Source organism: Haemorhous mexicanus, chromosome 17 (genome assembly GCF_027477595.1).
Source record: "Haemorhous mexicanus isolate bHaeMex1 chromosome 17, bHaeMex1.pri, whole genome shotgun sequence".
NCBI classification, from domain to species: Eukaryota; Metazoa; Chordata; class Aves; order Passeriformes; family Fringillidae; genus Haemorhous; species Haemorhous mexicanus.
Genome location: NC_082357.1, coordinates 7245573 through 7262469, shown reverse-complemented (window position 1 = coordinate 7262469; position 16897 = coordinate 7245573). Strand labels below are relative to the sequence as shown.

At 39.6% G+C, this 16897-nt stretch overlaps 2 protein-coding genes across 17 annotated transcripts in view; one reads left to right on the top strand and one right to left on the bottom strand.

Annotated features, from left to right (window-relative positions):
- The window catches only part of CPPED1 (calcineurin like phosphoesterase domain containing 1), a 439059-nt gene that overhangs the window by 212115 nt on the left and 210047 nt on the right, over window positions 1-16897 (bottom strand). For all 16 annotated transcript variants that reach the window (XM_059862184.1, XM_059862194.1, XM_059862182.1 and 13 more), the window contains one exon: window positions 4509-4734. The gene's annotated coding sequence lies outside the window, so the exon portion shown is untranslated. The remainder of the gene's footprint in view (window positions 1-4508; window positions 4735-16897) is intronic.
- Window positions 1-16897, top strand: part of SHISA9 (shisa family member 9) — a 175136-nt gene that overhangs the window by 155021 nt on the left and 3218 nt on the right. The window lies entirely within an intron of this gene.

The following is a 16897-nucleotide window of genomic DNA, read 5'->3' as shown; positions in this document are numbered from 1 at the left end:
ATCATGGTCCAGTTTATTGTGGAATGTCATGTTACTTGGAAATGCAACGAAAATTAAGACAAGGACTGCAATTAAGGGATAAGAAAATGACACGCAAGGACTGGCGATGGTACGATGTGAGCTCATACATGCACACAAAACCACCCCATGCCCCTGCAAGACATTTTCCAGCAAGTTTCACCTGTGATGTACACAAAGGGTTCAGCTCCAGTTCTTTATGTCTCAATCCTGTGATGAGTAGGGAGTTGGACTTGATTGTCCCTGTGGGTCCCTTCCAACCTGAGATATCCTATAATATACCTACATATGCATTGTGATGTGCATTTCCCACAGCTTTCTACACAAATGAGAGAGAAAAACATCAGCTTATGATTTAGACACCTGCCCAAAAAGAAACTCACGCAGTTCTGAAGTAAGAGCTTCCACATTCACTGCAAGATGTACATTAGTGGATCACTGGAGGAATGTTCTGAGATCTTGTGATTTTTCAAACAATTAGTGCATGATAAAATTCCTGATAAAAAATCCCAGTGGTGGCTTATTTCTGTGCCTGATTATTATTTTAAATAAATGAGAGAACACCCTCAAAGAAACAGTCATGGGGAGGGAAAAGGACAATAATGACTAAAAAATTCAAAACAATTTTCGTCTTGAATGTCTAAGTTTATAATAGTTTTCAGGGGCTGTAAATACCTGCTGCACACCCTGTAGTGACAGAAAGCCCTTTCTAGACAATAATACATTAAGAAATGGGGTGTCTTTTCCCACTAACCCTTGCTTAGCTTTCACATCTGGATGTTAACATCATTTCCCCATAAATTCAGAGCAATGCTACTCTCCCTATTTCCTGACAGAGATACATATCTAGAAAAAGAGCAGAACTGCTCAGAGCTTTCTGATTTAAGAATCAAGTCTTCACCATGCCAGAAAAAATTTTCATCACAAACTTACATTCCTTTATCTGCACTTCAGGATACCAGACCTCTAACAAAATGTACATCAAAATCCCATCTCAAATGGCTCAGTTTTACTTTAGCTTGTTGGTTTTATATCTTACAAGCAGTGTTTTAAACCTGTTTATAAAAACAAGGGTTAATAGCTTTCTGCTGGGTTTTGAATACCAAGCAGCTTCACAATTCCTTCTTCAAAAGGTGCTACTGTGTAATGATGTGGTGATTATCACAGATTTATGCACTGATATTGAGCCTCTTTTTCAGATGTCAATTTAGGTCAAGCCAGTCATCAAAGCTGAAAGGTATTTAAGCATAACAAAATGAGAGATGAGACACTCTAAGAAACTTCTCTCATCTGCCCAAGAGCCACTGAATGTACCTTTTAAAAAATTATGAAATTAGAACTTATATATTTCTGGTGTGTCTGAGTACAAGTTTTTAAAGCAGCTAGATTAAAACCATACAGTTAAATCAACCTTGAAAGATTGTGCACTTCAGCTCCAGAAGTTGTATAATGCCTCTTAAAATCTTAAACTAAATTAAACATAATTTCAGGGATATTTTCTTCCAAGGGGATAGCACCATCTTTCCAGACTCTCAAGGCCCTAATTCCTCCCAAGAGTACCTCCTGAGTACATCCCAAGGTCACAAAAAAGTTTTTCCCTGATGCCAGCCAGGCCTAGGTCTGTGACCACACTGACATCCAGCTCTCCAGACTGCAGGGTTCATGTTGGCTTTCAGAGAGCTCTGACAGGAAAAAGGAGCTGGCCAGCATCAAGCCCACCAGTGCAAATTTAACCTGACAACATCTTTTGAGCAACCAGACATAGAATGAGCTCAGCCTGACCTCAGGTCACAGGGCAAGGCATTTTTTGCCTGCCAACGTTCAGACCTGTATTTATGGATCCCTGGAGCAGGTTAATGAGTGTGTGTAATCCATTCCCTGCTGCATCCATTGATAGTGGCTTGAGGGTGCATTCATTTGCCACAAGAGAAACTTAATAAGGGATGTGTTCTATATTTCTGCATGCATTTGAGGCCAACCATATTTATTTAAGTGCCCCTTACTCTGCATGATCCCACTGTTTGGGCATAGTCCACTATGCTTAACCTTTTTTTTTAATAAGGGATTGGAGGAAGGAGCATTTCTAATGTTATGTAGCAACTGTAGCTATAGCACATTAATATCCCTCATCAGAATGTGGCCATAAGTGGTTAAGAAGTTTAGATAACTGAAAAAGTGAAGCTTTACCAGAGGCAGTATTAAATTAATTTCTACACAGCTGCTTTCTTCTGAACTACAGATGTCCTAAAAATTTGGCTTATTTTAGAATTGAGCTACTCATTCTTCAGTGATTGTCTGCTGTGAAAATTCAGTTTATGGAAAAGTAACAAGTCACATTAATCTCTGTTTTGATCATATTCAGGTTCTCCATTAACTTCAGTAAAGACTCAAGTGCTTGTGAAAATAAGAGACAAGAGAGCCCTTGCTATCAATTTGCATTGTGCTGCTGAGGAAGAATGACCCATACCTTGGTAGTGAGAGCAAGCTGATCCCCAGGAAGCAATTTTAAAGCTACACCTCATCCTCCAGGTGACAGAGCTTAGCAGAGTGTGGCTGGACATTGGACTGCTCATGCATGTGTGCCATGCAACGTGTGCATTGCAGTGTCTGATTCAGCACCACAGGGGAGGACAGAGTTGAAATGGCAGCTTTGGATGTATTTTATTTAAAAAGCTAAATATTTTTACTTGAATAAGCTCAAAATGCACAACCAAACACTTTAACACTCTCTGGAAGAGGATGTTTCCCTTGCTTCTTGTTAGGAATTCCTTTATTTGCTGCAGCCTCCAGAATTCCTTAAGTCCTGACCATGGTTGTTGACCAAATTCACCTTTTCCCCTTAATGCCTGCTGGCATTTATGTCTCTGAATGATGTGAGGACATTCTGTGCCTATTTTGTATTCTCAGATGAGTGCCTGGAGTACAGCAATGTACTGGTGAGTTGAGATGTGCTTACTGTTTTCCTCACTGCACTAGAATTTTATTTTCCTTCTACCTTGGCATGCACACCACAGGGAATAATCAGCAGAGAGAGAGGACCACTTGGAAATGAGATAGAGAGCACCCATTTCCTGAACAAATAGATAAGAAATTTACCTCCTAGCATCTCTAGCCTACCTGGCTGACTGCTCTGACTTATTGTTAGGTGCAGTCTGTTCATCCATTGTCTTTCCATTTTCAAGCCACAGAATCTCTTTACAGCAGTGCCAAATTTTTCCCACCTCAATGTGAGATACTGTCTGAGGGGAAAGGGTCCAAGACCAGTCCCAGCAGAAGTGGTCACTGAAATTTTTTTTGTGGCAATAAACACCCAGTGTTTAGAATTTTCAATTTTTTGGTCACCTGAGAAAGCATGATCCTGGTTTTCTTCAGTGCTTTTGCAGTATTTGATTATTTATGTGAAAAGTGCAGAAAGAGGTTTTTCTGCATAAATTATTCTCATTTCTGGTTCATCGACCATGTTTTTATTCCATGCCTAAATGGTTATTGCTCACTTAAGCAATACTGACATGCCTAAAGCTACAAGTGGATGGAGATCTTGTAGCTGAACACCTTCATGAAATTCAAGTCCCAGGACATACAAAGGTAGCTCATCACAAATTTTTATGCACATCATTTGGACATTCATTTGGAAAGCATGAACAATCCATCTTCAAAATCCACTCTGCTAAGCTGCAAGAGTTGTAGTCCTTCCTGTTGCATAAGAGTTTCCTAGAGCTCAAACAGGCCTCATTATCCTGAGCTATTAGTTATTTATCCAGTCACACTGTTCTGCAGGTATGGCTCAGTAACAGTTAATTTTCTTTCCTGAATTTCAGGGAGTGCAAAGTTATTCAATATCTTTAGACCTTCTTGCAGAAATGAAAAAAATACCCCAAACCCAACTTCTAAATCCCCAGAGGACTGGGAAAATGATCACTCAGCTGCTAGAGAGGTGCACAAATATGCAAGTAAAAACTGAGAATACAAATGTTTCTACAGTTCAACATGATTTTCTGTTTCTTTCCTGAATTTTCTTCTTCCCTTTTCACACACGCACACAAAAATTTGAGGAACTGACTGGACATTGTCTAAATAAATAAATAAATAAATAAACACACAATGAACAAAATTCCTTTCCAAAACACAGACAGAGAAAGCCTTTCCTGATGCTGGGAGTTCTTAGTCTCCTGTGGGATTAAATCAGATCTAATTGATTTGATATAGTGAAGCTAGGAGGATATAATTGGCAGCAGACCCACCATCACATCTCTGAGTCTACAGCTCCCAGCATTTCTTGAAGCTGTACAGTTCTTTGATCCCAGAGGAAACATTAGACTGTGATCCAGCTCTGCTTGCAGTTGCAAAACTGCAAAGTGAGATTCTGCAAACATGACACTCAGAGAATAAATATCTCCTGGTTAGGTCCCTGCAGAACAAGTGTGGCCACAGGTGTGTCAAGGCACCAGGCAAAAACTCCCCAGAAAAGTGAAGCATATGAGCAAACTGACCTGGTGCTGTGTCCTCTGCACACACAGAAGGATCCAAAGGGAAGATCACCTGAAGGTTTGCTCTGGGCTGTTATCTTGGAGCCATCTTCTTGTCTGATGGGAAATTTGTTGCTGCTTTCTCCCAAGCTTCAAACCTTCCATTTCCATAGAAATGGCTGTAATTCAGTGCTGATACAAGATCTGTCTCTCATCATGAGACTCTCCCTGCAGTTCATTGTGCTCTGGCCTGGAAAGAAACACTGTAATTGGAAAAATGGAAACACACCACATGCCTGCCCATGCATTCACAGGTTTGATACAGACCACTTCTAGAAAAAGCAGAACTAAAAATTTATTGGACCCAATATGTTTGAATTCATTTACTTTCCTATACCAACCACACTGTTACACTGAGAGGTAAATATTCATGTTTCTTTGGAAGGCTGAAAAAGGAATTGTGCTTTCTTTTCAGAGACAAAAATAATTTTCAGTTACCACTTCCATAAGCAGTTATACAAAGATGGATCAAAAAACATCTGGGGCACAGGAGTATCTCACTGGATTTAACACCATGAAAAACAGGGAAGCACAGATTAAAGCATCACTTGTAATATCCAGAGGGTGATTCAGATAATGATTTCATATATCCAGAGGAATGTGCTGTGTCATAAATAATGCTCAGCTAGGCGATCTGCCCAGCTCAACACTGGAGCTACAGATCTGGCCCAAGAAAGTGTGACATAAAAGCTGGATATCTTTTCATTATTATTATTATTTACTCAGCCCAGTGTGGCTGTATTGATTGCACTGTGCTAGAGATGACTGCTGGGGATACTTCTCCTCAGAGACACCTTTAGCTCGCAGGCAGTTGCAGGCAGGCACTCGGAATAGACCCACACGAAGTAGGAACTCGTTTTACCTCTCGTGGAAGAAGTTCAGGCGATGGTGAAGAGAAAGAGAGCGGGTTCTGCCGGAGAGTTAAATCCAGAGGTTATTCCAAGGTGACACAGTTCTGAATCTCAGTACAGTTCTGACAGACCCCGACCACATGGCCTCAACGCCTTTTAAGCTCACCGGGAGGTGGGAGGGAGAGGATAGGTAAGCCACCAACCAGGTGGGAGGGGAAGGGTCTCAGGGGACAATGACACCTGGACAGGCCAATGACTCCAGGTCTGAAAAGCATCTTTTGAACTTCTGCCAATCACACAGTGCCCTAGCTGGAATGTGGAACTGGACAGACAGCCATTAGGAAGAGGGCAGGGGGGAAACAAGGAGAAAGCAGAGCTTCACACCACAACGTGGCTGGAGATTTTGAAGCTTTTGAGGGTTCATTTTTTTAGGGAAGTCTTTCATATTTCAATCCTTGTTTTACTTCAGGCACGGGAGAAAAGCCAAGCAGCACTCAGGAGCAAGCCTTGCTTTACTAACCCCCAGCCAGCACCTTCTCTCAGCCTCCCCAGTCCCCAGCCAGAGGAAGTGGAGCATCACTTCTTTCACTCACATCTTCTGATGAGATCCAGCAAATTTCACAGCCTGCCCGGTGCATGTAGATGAAATTCCAAGACCTTTTCTTGCTTCCACTAAATAATTTAATTATTTTATCTGTTATTTACCCAATTGGCTTCTGATACCCACAGGCACACTGTCATAGGTAAATACAAAACACTTGGAGAGTCTTGATCAAAATATTTTCCTGTTTTATCATCCAGAACACTCATTTCTTCTTCCAGTAAAGTACTCATATTTTAATTATAAATGTAGCATTTGTGCAGAGCCTCAGTATCTTGAGCTAAATCATCTGCTTTGCTGACGTTCTTTTTTGGCTTTTAAAAAACCAACATTTTACTGTAAAATCTACAGGAGGACATTCTTTCTGAGGATGGGGAATGGTGCTCTAAGCAGCCATTGCCCATTCCATCCTTTAGCAAACAGATTTGTGAGCTTTGGGGATTTGTTAGTCTTGGCAGAAGTGACCTCATGGCAGGTGGAAGGAAACTGCAAATAGTCCTTCTGTAACAGGAAGCAGTTTTAGCACCAAAATACGATTCTCTTAGACACTGCCATCTATGTTGGCTCCTTTCTTGGACTTTAGCAACACACTGAACTTGGGAAAGAAAGGAAATCTGACCTGGAGGTATATTCAGTTTAGGTTTAAACTTTTACTTTTGTGTCTTGGACTCACACCTAGTGAATTTGGTTTTTCTGAACTTGGTCCACTCCCTGGTTATATAATGGCTGAAGAATATTCATAAGAATTTATTAAATCTTAACCTCTTTTTCATGCCAAAAGAGCAAATTTACATCTGTGCATCCTAATTCTTGTTCTTGATGGTGATATTCTTTGCACCAATACTCCTTACCACAGAGAAACAGCCTCTTTTTTTTTTTTTTGTTATCAGCACATTAAAATAGTAAAAACTAAATCTTCACCAATTATTCATAGAAGTTCAACTTATAAACACCACTCCACATTCCATCAGTCATGCACCACAGAGAACTCACACCCTTTCACTGAAAATTAGGTTGGCTCTCTGGAAATTAATTGATTTATGAAATCCTTATGAATCAAAATGAAACAAAAATCTCATTTTTATGAGACATAATGGAGATCTAAAATAAGAGTACCAGAAATCCAGCTAACTGCTAGAGAATGGGAGTTTTGCTGTCTTTTGCTTGTCTTTTGGCCTTGAAGGTAGAGCCTTCAGAGGAAATGAGCTTACAGTAACAAGGTTTACTTCCATCCACTGAGATCAGTGGCGATCTCAGGAAGAAAAGAAGTAAATCTAAATCAAACATGGGTTATTCCAACCTATTTCTATGAAATGCTGATGAATTTTGCATGACTTTTTTACACATTAAGTGATGTGAAGACATGAGTGAAATTTTATGCTAAGGCAATAAAAGTGAGTCAATAAAAGCAAGGCTCAGCTCATGTGATGACAAAGCCTAACAATGCTGAGCATTTTCACTTGCAGCCCTTCCTAAACATCCCTCTCTGTAACTGTTTTATTTTGCAATATAAAGATACTTTTCATCCTGCAATGCAATTTTTGTCATCAATTATTTAAGCATAGAGATTGATCCTAAAGCTATGAAAACAACTGTGAATACCTGCAGATAAACAGCAACACTGTGGGATCCCAACTCAAATCTAGATTGCATCTGAAGTGTGGCTTTTAACAGTTCCCACCATGGAGCCCACACATTGCACTACTTGCTTTTAACACACACCCATTTTTCCCTCTGGACTATTAGCTTTGTAGGCAGTGTATGGCAATATTTTTGCAGGAAGAGTTTCATACCTTTGTTCAATGTGTGATCTCATGTTTTAAGGCTTTTCAGCTTTGTACATGTACATATGTACAAATGTGCAATGTTCTTCAGGATTACCCATGAACACAGATAGTAAGACAATTGATAGGAATGAATCCCTTCTTAACAATATCATATAAATAGCAGCAATTATCTGTCTACTATTTTGGTTCTGCAAAGGGGGCTCTAAAGACAGTAAATGTGTTTTTTTAAGAAATTGCACACATAAAAGTCACAGAAACCATTGCTTTATCCTACACATTCATACTATAATAACAAAGAGCTTGAGGCATGGAGGGAGGAAGAGCAGTAACATGATTTGCAATGCACAGTTAATTTCTGCAACATTCTTTCTCTAAACAGCTTATTTGAAGAAGAATAAGGGGAAAACAGAAGCTGAAAAAGAAATCTGATATGTAGTAGTTATGATACAACAGCATAAAAAAAAAATCACCACAAAGATACCATTTGTCTCTATTCTAAGGAAAATCTGAAGTACAACAGGTAGTTTTTGCAGTGGGAAGGTTTGCAAAGCTTTCTAGGCTATGGAAGGTGCTACTGTGGAGAGCAGCCAGGGCCCTGCCACTGGGGAGGAGGCAGAGCTGCAGCTCAGCCCTGCTGTTGCTCATTTTGCCCAGCAATTGATATGATTGCAGTTCCTGGGGAAAAGGGGAGAGAGGAGCTGTGCACTCCTGTGTGGCTGCAATCTGGTGTGTCACTATGAACTATTCATGGCAGGGAGCTGCATTTCCAATTCAGCCTGGGCTGGCTGTCAGTCACTGATGCTGCTGCCTTACGTGAGGACTCTGCCTTGGACTTGGCCCAAGCTGCAGGAAAACCTGAAGAAACTCATTTTCTTCTGACAGGGCAAGTTTGGGAATTGCCAGGGAACACAAGTTCCTTTCAGTTTGACACATATCTCTGGTTTGGAAACCTCTGGCAACAATGCTCAAGAGTTTAATAATACAAATGCCATAGAGTCTAAAAAGAGGGAGACAGGAAAAGAGGAAAAGAAGAAAAATCCAGAACTCTATATGTATAAGTATAGTAAGTATAGCTATGAAATTACTTCATTCCTTTTTTTTTTCCTCCTGAGAAAAGAGTAGAAAAAGATAACTTTCTAACAGAAACTACTTATGCCAGAATATTTTGGAAAAAATAAATCAACTTCAATACAGAAAAATTATTAAAAATCCTTTTAAATTAAAGCAGTTAAGAAAAAAGATAAAATAAAAATAAATTAGGAAAAAATTGCTATTACACCACTGTGACTTTTTTTTTTCATTTAACGAGTACAATTCAAAAAGCCTGTAGGCCTTTCTTCATGTTGAGAAATAATAGTATAAATCTAGTATTATGGCAGTTGAAAGGCATAAAAATGCAAGTCTATTTCAGCACTAAAACACATCTTAATTACATGTTCAGACTCCAAATTGGATTCTCTGTGCTCTCATGCAGCTTCCTATGTCATCACATCTGGTATTTGCAGCTCATCTGTAGCTGATTCAGACATATGTCTAAGAGTTATAACCAGCAGTATACGAAGAGAGACAAAAATATCAATCAAAACTATTAAAATTGAAAACAAAACTGAGCACATAGAAGAATGCCAACAGCGATGTGTGAAAAGAAAATTCAATTATGTTCATGCTAAGAACAGTTGTTACAAATAAATGTGGCCAGGAATAGCAGAGCTTTTTCAGTCCACGTTAGATAAGGTAAATTGACACCTGAAGGAAAACCAAGCAGGCTTTCTGAGATGCTAAACCCCCCTGCAGAACAAGGTGAGCTCTGTTCTGCCGTGCCCCACGTCCCCCCTGTGTGCAGCCCCCCAGGAGCAGGGGAACCCCGGGCAGGCTGCTGGGAGCCCTGGCTGCAGGGCAGGGCTGGAGTGCTCAGCACAGCTCTCTGCTCCTGCCAATGCCCCTGCAACCCTGAAGGGGCTCTGCCCTCAGACAAATGCAAGGTCCTCACCGACAGAAAAGGTTACAAACAATTTTGTGTTATTGTTGATGTATTGAAGCGTTGCAAAATTTCTGACACAATCAGATTTATCCTGAGAAGCATTAAAAACCACCCAGTGAAAAAGCAAGCAAGATTACTGGAGGAAGAAGTGGAAGAAGCCTCTTAAGCAAATCTCCTAAGTGTTAACCTCTTTGGCTTTGGACAGCATTTTTAGAAAGCAAGCCAAACCCTCCTTTCCTAAATCAGTTTATGCAGCAGTCATGCTTTATTCAGAAGTTAAGCATGACAGCATGACTCCTTAGATAGTTTCTATTTCAAAAGGCAAGTTTTCATACCATATAGAAGGTTTCCAGTAAAAAAATGATAAATATGTTTAAATGAGATAAAATGAAATAAATATTTCACAGTAGAACTTTTCATATTTATTTGCCATTGTAGATGTCATGAAAGCCATAAGCTTAGAGGGCTTTAGGAAAAAAAAATAATGAAAAAACAGATTTACAGTTACAGGAATGCCACTGGCTGCATTTTTAAAGAAAAGTCAGAGATTTTAATACATAATTCTCTTAGACTTCTTTTACAATTTCATCCCCTTGATCAAGAATAGAATTGGTGCTCTTACTTCCTCTAAAATTTATCATTCATTGTACAATACTGAACCAGCAGTTTAGCATGTTGGTGCTTGAATTTAAAATGTTAAATCACTTGAGGATACAACCAAGCAGTGTGATCTTTGTCTATCTGTGTGCCAGATTTCGTGTTTGCTAAAAACATTTACAATTCTAATGTTAATTTAACATGAATCAGCCACCATTTGTTTCCAGGTTAACAGAGCCTATATTCTGATTAGCCAGGAAAAGTCTTGTTTTTCTTCTACTGGTTAGGTTTGAGTGCCTGCATGCCAGTGGTTCCTAGGTTAGGCAGAATGTGTGTGTGTCTGGAGTATTTTGATCAAAACCAAATCACAGTATCACTGCAGCACTTTGCAAAATTGAATCATAAATATTGCAATTTAATACTATGCAAATCAATGCAGGCAAGTATACAAAGCCCAGCTGGAAAATCTGTTTTACATGTCCAAGGAGAAACCTGCCTAAACAGTAAATAAACATTTGGAAAAAGAGAAAGAAAAATCCCAGACTTTGCAGTGCTGTGCTTTTTGGCTCATTGTCAGAAGAGGCGCTCTTCTGCTCCCAGACATGTGGCTACTCTTGTGTTCCAGGGAATGGCAGCCCTGCTTCTGGTGAAGCACACATCCTGCCTGATGCCTGAGGAGTCCATCAAAACCGGTCTCAGTGATCCCAGCCAGGCAGCAGGCTTTGCTGTGGGGGTTAAAGAGCATTGCTAAGACTGGAGGCTTCACTTACCCAGTCTAATTACATTCCTGTCCTAAACCATTCCTAATGTGTCTCAAAACCCAGAAATATTCTGGCCTCCTGAGCCTTTCATAAACTGTCACAAAGATAATCAAAAGAAGAGGAGAAATGTTTGGGCCTACATATTTATCTTTTTTCATGTCTCATATCTTGAAATAATTTTATTTCACTGGGAAAACAAAATGTAGTCTTGTGTCTGGAGGTGGACAAGCTCCTTTCAAACAATGTCTGAGAAGAAAAGGTTGATATGGTTTTTCTTTTCATGCTTGGTCTCTCTCCAGATCACTGTAAGAAATCAGTAAATAGATGTAGTGGTAAAGGGGGCCAGGAGAGGAATAATACTGAGCCACAAAAAGTAGGTTCTACAAAACTTATGTGGGGTTCTATGCATTATGTCTTTTTCTTTAACTCTGTCAGTAGTAGGAAATAAAAACCATGGGAAAGAATCCAAAGATATAAAATAGTCTTCATTTTCAGAATGTCTTGAATAAAGGCAAAATGGTATTAGAAGAAAACCAAATATTTAAGACAGAAATCAATGCAGGCCACAGGCTGAATTCTGAGTTTTCAAAATTCAATACAGGAATGAGAAGGAGGGCTGCAAAAATGATTTTCCATGGCATTTGTCCATTCTTGAAATTTAGTATGGTTTAAAATTGCCCCAACTTGTATAGAGCCACCCCAGTGCCTGTGAGCTGAGACCAGTGACCAGCCAAGAGATAACCACACTCCTTGCTCCTGGCCACAGACAAATCTCTCACACCATCCTGCCCATTCCCCATTCTACCAACAGAATCCTGTCTTGCTGAAATTTCCCCATGCTGTTTTCCAATCCACTTCATATCATGCAGAGCAAATACTTCTGTGCTCCATGATAGTTGGTGAACCCCTTAATTCAAAACACAGGTCATTAGTTATTTGTTTTACTGCATGGAATACATTTTTCTGTGAATTTATTTTATCCAATTCATACCTAGGGGCAGCTAATGCAACGTCTGTGTGAGTTTTTTCCCCTCACCCAAGAATAAACTTGTGCTAATGTACCAATGATACTTCTTTGATTTTCAGATGAAATCATGCCAGAACTCTCACACAGAGCTGGTTTATGTCCTGGAAGCCTTTGAACATATTGTCTTAGATGCTAGCTTGGAAAGGCAAATGAATAAGCAATCAGACACTCAGAGAGGATCAACAGCACCACCAGAGGCAGCAGCCCAGCATTTCCCTGGGCAAAATTCTCCTGCTGTCTCTGAGTCAGGATTCATTACCCTTCTGTCCTTCCTTGAGTTTTCACTTTCATTACTTAGAGAAAGAGAAGTTTCCCGCAGCTTTAGGTAATGACATCACGGTCTCAGCAAACCCATGGCTGTGGAAGCAAAGCCTTGTTACAAACTGCTGTACATAACAGGGACAGCCTCACAAACCCCCCACAAACAGGCACTGACTTCATTTCAGCTGTAATATGGTGTGTCACTGTAGCAATTCCATTGCTGCCCTGTCCTCAGCACTTTCCACTGGCTTGCTTTCTTCATCTCTAGCCCTTCATTTGAAACACAGTCTTTTTGGCTAGAATAAAGCTCTGCATTTCACAAACTAGTTCTTAAAATAAGTTCAGATAACAAACAATTCTGCAAACATCTAGTGAGATAGTGTCCCTACATAATTTGATATCTTTGACTGTAAGTTACACAGAAGTTTTGATTTGGGCTTTTTTTAGTGTCTTTAGAGCTTTTATAAGGGCTCACTCCTTTGTGGATTCTCTTCTCTCACTTCAGAGGCTTCTTCCCACTCCTAGGTGCCTATTTTCACAAAAACTGTGGGACAGCACTGTCTTTCAGGATTCTGCCTTCTCCCACAGCTGTAAGTGGTGAGAGTATTCAGAGCCATGTTATGGACCCACAGAGATAAGAGCATTGTCAGTAAGGAGAAGAGTTAAACCTCTGTGTAACATTTTACAAGAAACAGAAAGCATTCACAGTGATAAGGCATGGCCACATGACTCTGTGCCACAAGTGCTTACACAGCAATGTTGATGACTACTTAAGCTGGGGAACAGAACATTACACAGTTTCAGGGCCACCTCTCAAATACAGCTTATATTCAAATAAGCTCACTGAGAAATTCTGGCCCTTTGGCAGCCACAAGGATTTTTGCCACTGATATTCAAGAAAACACATTTTCATTCATGGTATTTACTTGGTAAGAGACTCACTAGTTTCCATGCTTTTGTTACATATTTATGGATTATGAAGAAAGATATGAAACTTCCATGTCATGGCAGGCTCACACTTAAGGTTGGAAAATAATTTCATATTTCAACATTTTTTTTCCAGATGAACAGTAAAACAGTAACTAAATGGGTGCAGTACCTTAAAGAAGTAAAAGCCTTACAGAAATATTGAAACTGAGAACATTTTTATAATTAGCTACCAAGAAAAAGGAACACAATAACCCTCAGAATTAAAGCCCTTCTATTATTATTTGGCAATCTTGCAATTATAATTTTTTACTCCTTTTTCAAACACAGCAGTGATATGTTTAAATCATATTTTTACCAATCAAGACACAGAAGCAATGGAAAAGGCACTTCTATAGCACCTTTCATCCAAAATCTCGGAATACTCTACAAATAGCAATTCAGCTTCCTAACACAAGTACCTCCTCCAATGTGCTAACAGCTCATTTTACAGCAGGTGAAACCGAGGCAGAGGGAAGTTGAGTCATGTACCTAAGGTCACATAACAAATCCATCCTCTAAGTCCAAAATATCTCTCCGGATGTTTAAAGTCCACAAAATATTTATAGGGTCTGCTTAAGAAGAAAAACAAACTCCCTCAGATTCACAGCTGATTTTTAAAGTAGTTGGCTTCAGGATACTATTAATATACTTTTCTTGGTAAAACATTTGTTACAAAACCATGCTCAATATTACTGTTCTGAATCTTTTCCGCTTTGAAAAGGAAAAGAAAAAACCCCTGTTTCTAGACTGTAGTAGCATCAGGTCACTCACACGGAGCACAGCCCACTGCTATTATGAAACCTGCTTGAAAGAACAGCGATGGCGAGAAGAGCTGCCACAAGCTCTCTTGAACAACTGAACTGCTCAGGTTTATCACTGCTGATTTTGCTCATATTTGCTACAGTGGTATCTCCTCCCCCCCCATTTTTGGTACCAGTGCCTGTGCGGCCACCTGCACGTGCAAGCAGAAAGAAAACAGGATTGAGGGAGGTTAAACCGTTCAGCGCAGGGCTGCCTGCCACTGCCAGCACAGAACTGCCAGGCTCAGGGAAGAGTCCTCAGGCAAAGCCTGCAAAGTGTTACTTGATCAGGACAAACACAAACAGCAGCTCTCCCACACAAAACACAAAATCAGCCGCTTGGCAGCTGTATGCCAGCTTTCTGCTTGACTTTGCTGATGAGGATTTACAGTTCACATCCTGGTTTGTTTCCTTCAAGCCCAGTTTCCAGCGAACAGCTGAGAAGTCCCTAGAAAGGGACAATGGACTACATTAGTTAAAGCAACTTTAATGCAACCAAATTTACAGAATTAATTGTTTCAGTTTCTCTGTGGTTTTTGATAAGAAAGAGAGTTGAAAATCTGGCATTATAACATGGCATAAACAAGATCAAAACCAACTTCAGACATGTCAGAGGCACAGTCCTTTTGAGGCTGATTTCTTCCTCCCTGTTTCAACAGTGAAGGTCTCCTTTATATACAACAGAAATACAATTTCCTCTTCTGTAGGACATCATCCTCAGTGTGACTGGAGATCTGAGTGGCATATCTAATGTCTGATAAAATTCAGAGACCCAGGAACATTGCAGTGGGAAAATGGGCAAGTGAGAAAAAAATTAACAGAAGCTGAGGATGCAGCATGAGCTTGTTGTGGCCTCAAAGGGAAAAATGGCAGGAAAAGCCAGGCAATAAAAATATCTGCATTTTTTGGTCATTATTTACATAGCTGTACCACCACTGCTATTTCTAGAAAGAGAAGTCATTATTTACCTTGCAGCTGATTATAAATCTTGGCTACAGAAGACAAATTGCTGCAACATAACTAATACAAAATTAAAACTATAAACTTATACATTTACTCTATTCCTATGTTAGATTAGCTAAATTTTTAATTTTTGTATGCAAATTAAACTAATTTAAACGTGAAACAGGCATACAAATGTATCTCTATTAAAAGCTGGACATAATTAACTGTGCTGAATTTAAATTATATAAGCTAGTGTGACTTTTCATAAATAGCCAAGGTCTAAATCATATGACATCAGTCCCCTAACAGCTGGCCTGCAGTGCCTTTGATGTAAAAATTTATATAAATGAAGACTTGTGTGAATAGTCACAGTGCCTTTTCTGCAACCATTTTTTTCAATTATTGATAACAGATTAATGAGATAATAGTAATGCAAATGCATTTCCAGCCTGTTTTTATTCATAATGGTTCTGTGACATTTAGAATATTAACAAATTGAAAGGATAAGCCACATGTAGAACTGGAAACAGCTCTTTCAGGGAGAAATAGGTACAACTTCTTGATTATTCAGATTACAGCTCTCTAAATGAAACAACTCACTCCAAAATCAAAGCAGAACTTCACAGACTCTCTTTGTAACACATGACAGGTCTATCAGCAGTTGCAACTGCACACCCTGGGCTGAAATGAGAGCAGGCCATTATCTACATTCTGTGATTTGTTTCAAGCAGAAGACACCTGTATTCTATAGAAAAGCATTCACTCAATGCCTGAAAATGGAAACAGATGGAGTTGGGTAAAACACACAAAGCCCAATTTGACAGCACAGAAAGGAGCAATTTCAGCCCACTGGAGATGAAACACCTCTTTAATGACACAATTAAGGATTTAAGAGCAGAGTCCAGTTGCACAGTCATTTATACAAAAAATGTAATGAGATAATAAATAGCAAGTGCCTTTGGTAATATTCCTCCCTGTTGAGGGGCCAGGACAAGGGGGATGCACAACTGCAGCCTGATCATGAAGATTAATATGATGCTCCTGAGAATTTCCTTGCCTTGCATAAAGATCCAGTTCAGAACTAGAGACAGGGAGAAAATTCAAAGTGCAAAAAAAGCCTCCTAGGAATACTTGGGCTAGAGCAAAAGAAGGAAGCTACAGAAAAAACAGTGCAGGGAATTAAAAATCTCATGAAGGCAAAAGGAGCTGAGCTGTACAGAGAGCTACATGTACCAGACTTCTGCAGAGAAGTCTTACATGGCATGGCTTCAAGGAAAATGGATGGATCCAGCTAGGGCACAGCAGAAGTCAAATTCAGGCTGACACAATATATATTCCAAGCACACCACTGCTGATTAACACAGTGCCAGTTGATCTACGTATTTGGCAGTATCATAAATGAACATCTAATTTTTGAAGGGGGAAAATAAACACTCCTTACATAAAAGGAAAGATCTTAAAAAATGAAATTCAGTTAAGCTTCCCTTAAACCTCAGTCTCAAAATTGAAATTAGTTGCTGGATTGCTGCAGAATGCCTTTAGCTTCCTAAGCATGGTTCATACTTTCAAGCAAGGCCAAATAAATGCCAGCAATAACAAACTTGAACAAAAGCGTGCACTGGAAGACATTTGCCTAGGAAATCACCGAGGGCAAAATCCTGATTTGAAAACTGCAATGCAGTATTTGTTGGCAGGGCTGTTGCTGTATTTCTTAGTGGCACTGACCCCAGAAAATTATGTCAGAACCTGGAATTTAGGATTTTCATGGTCTGT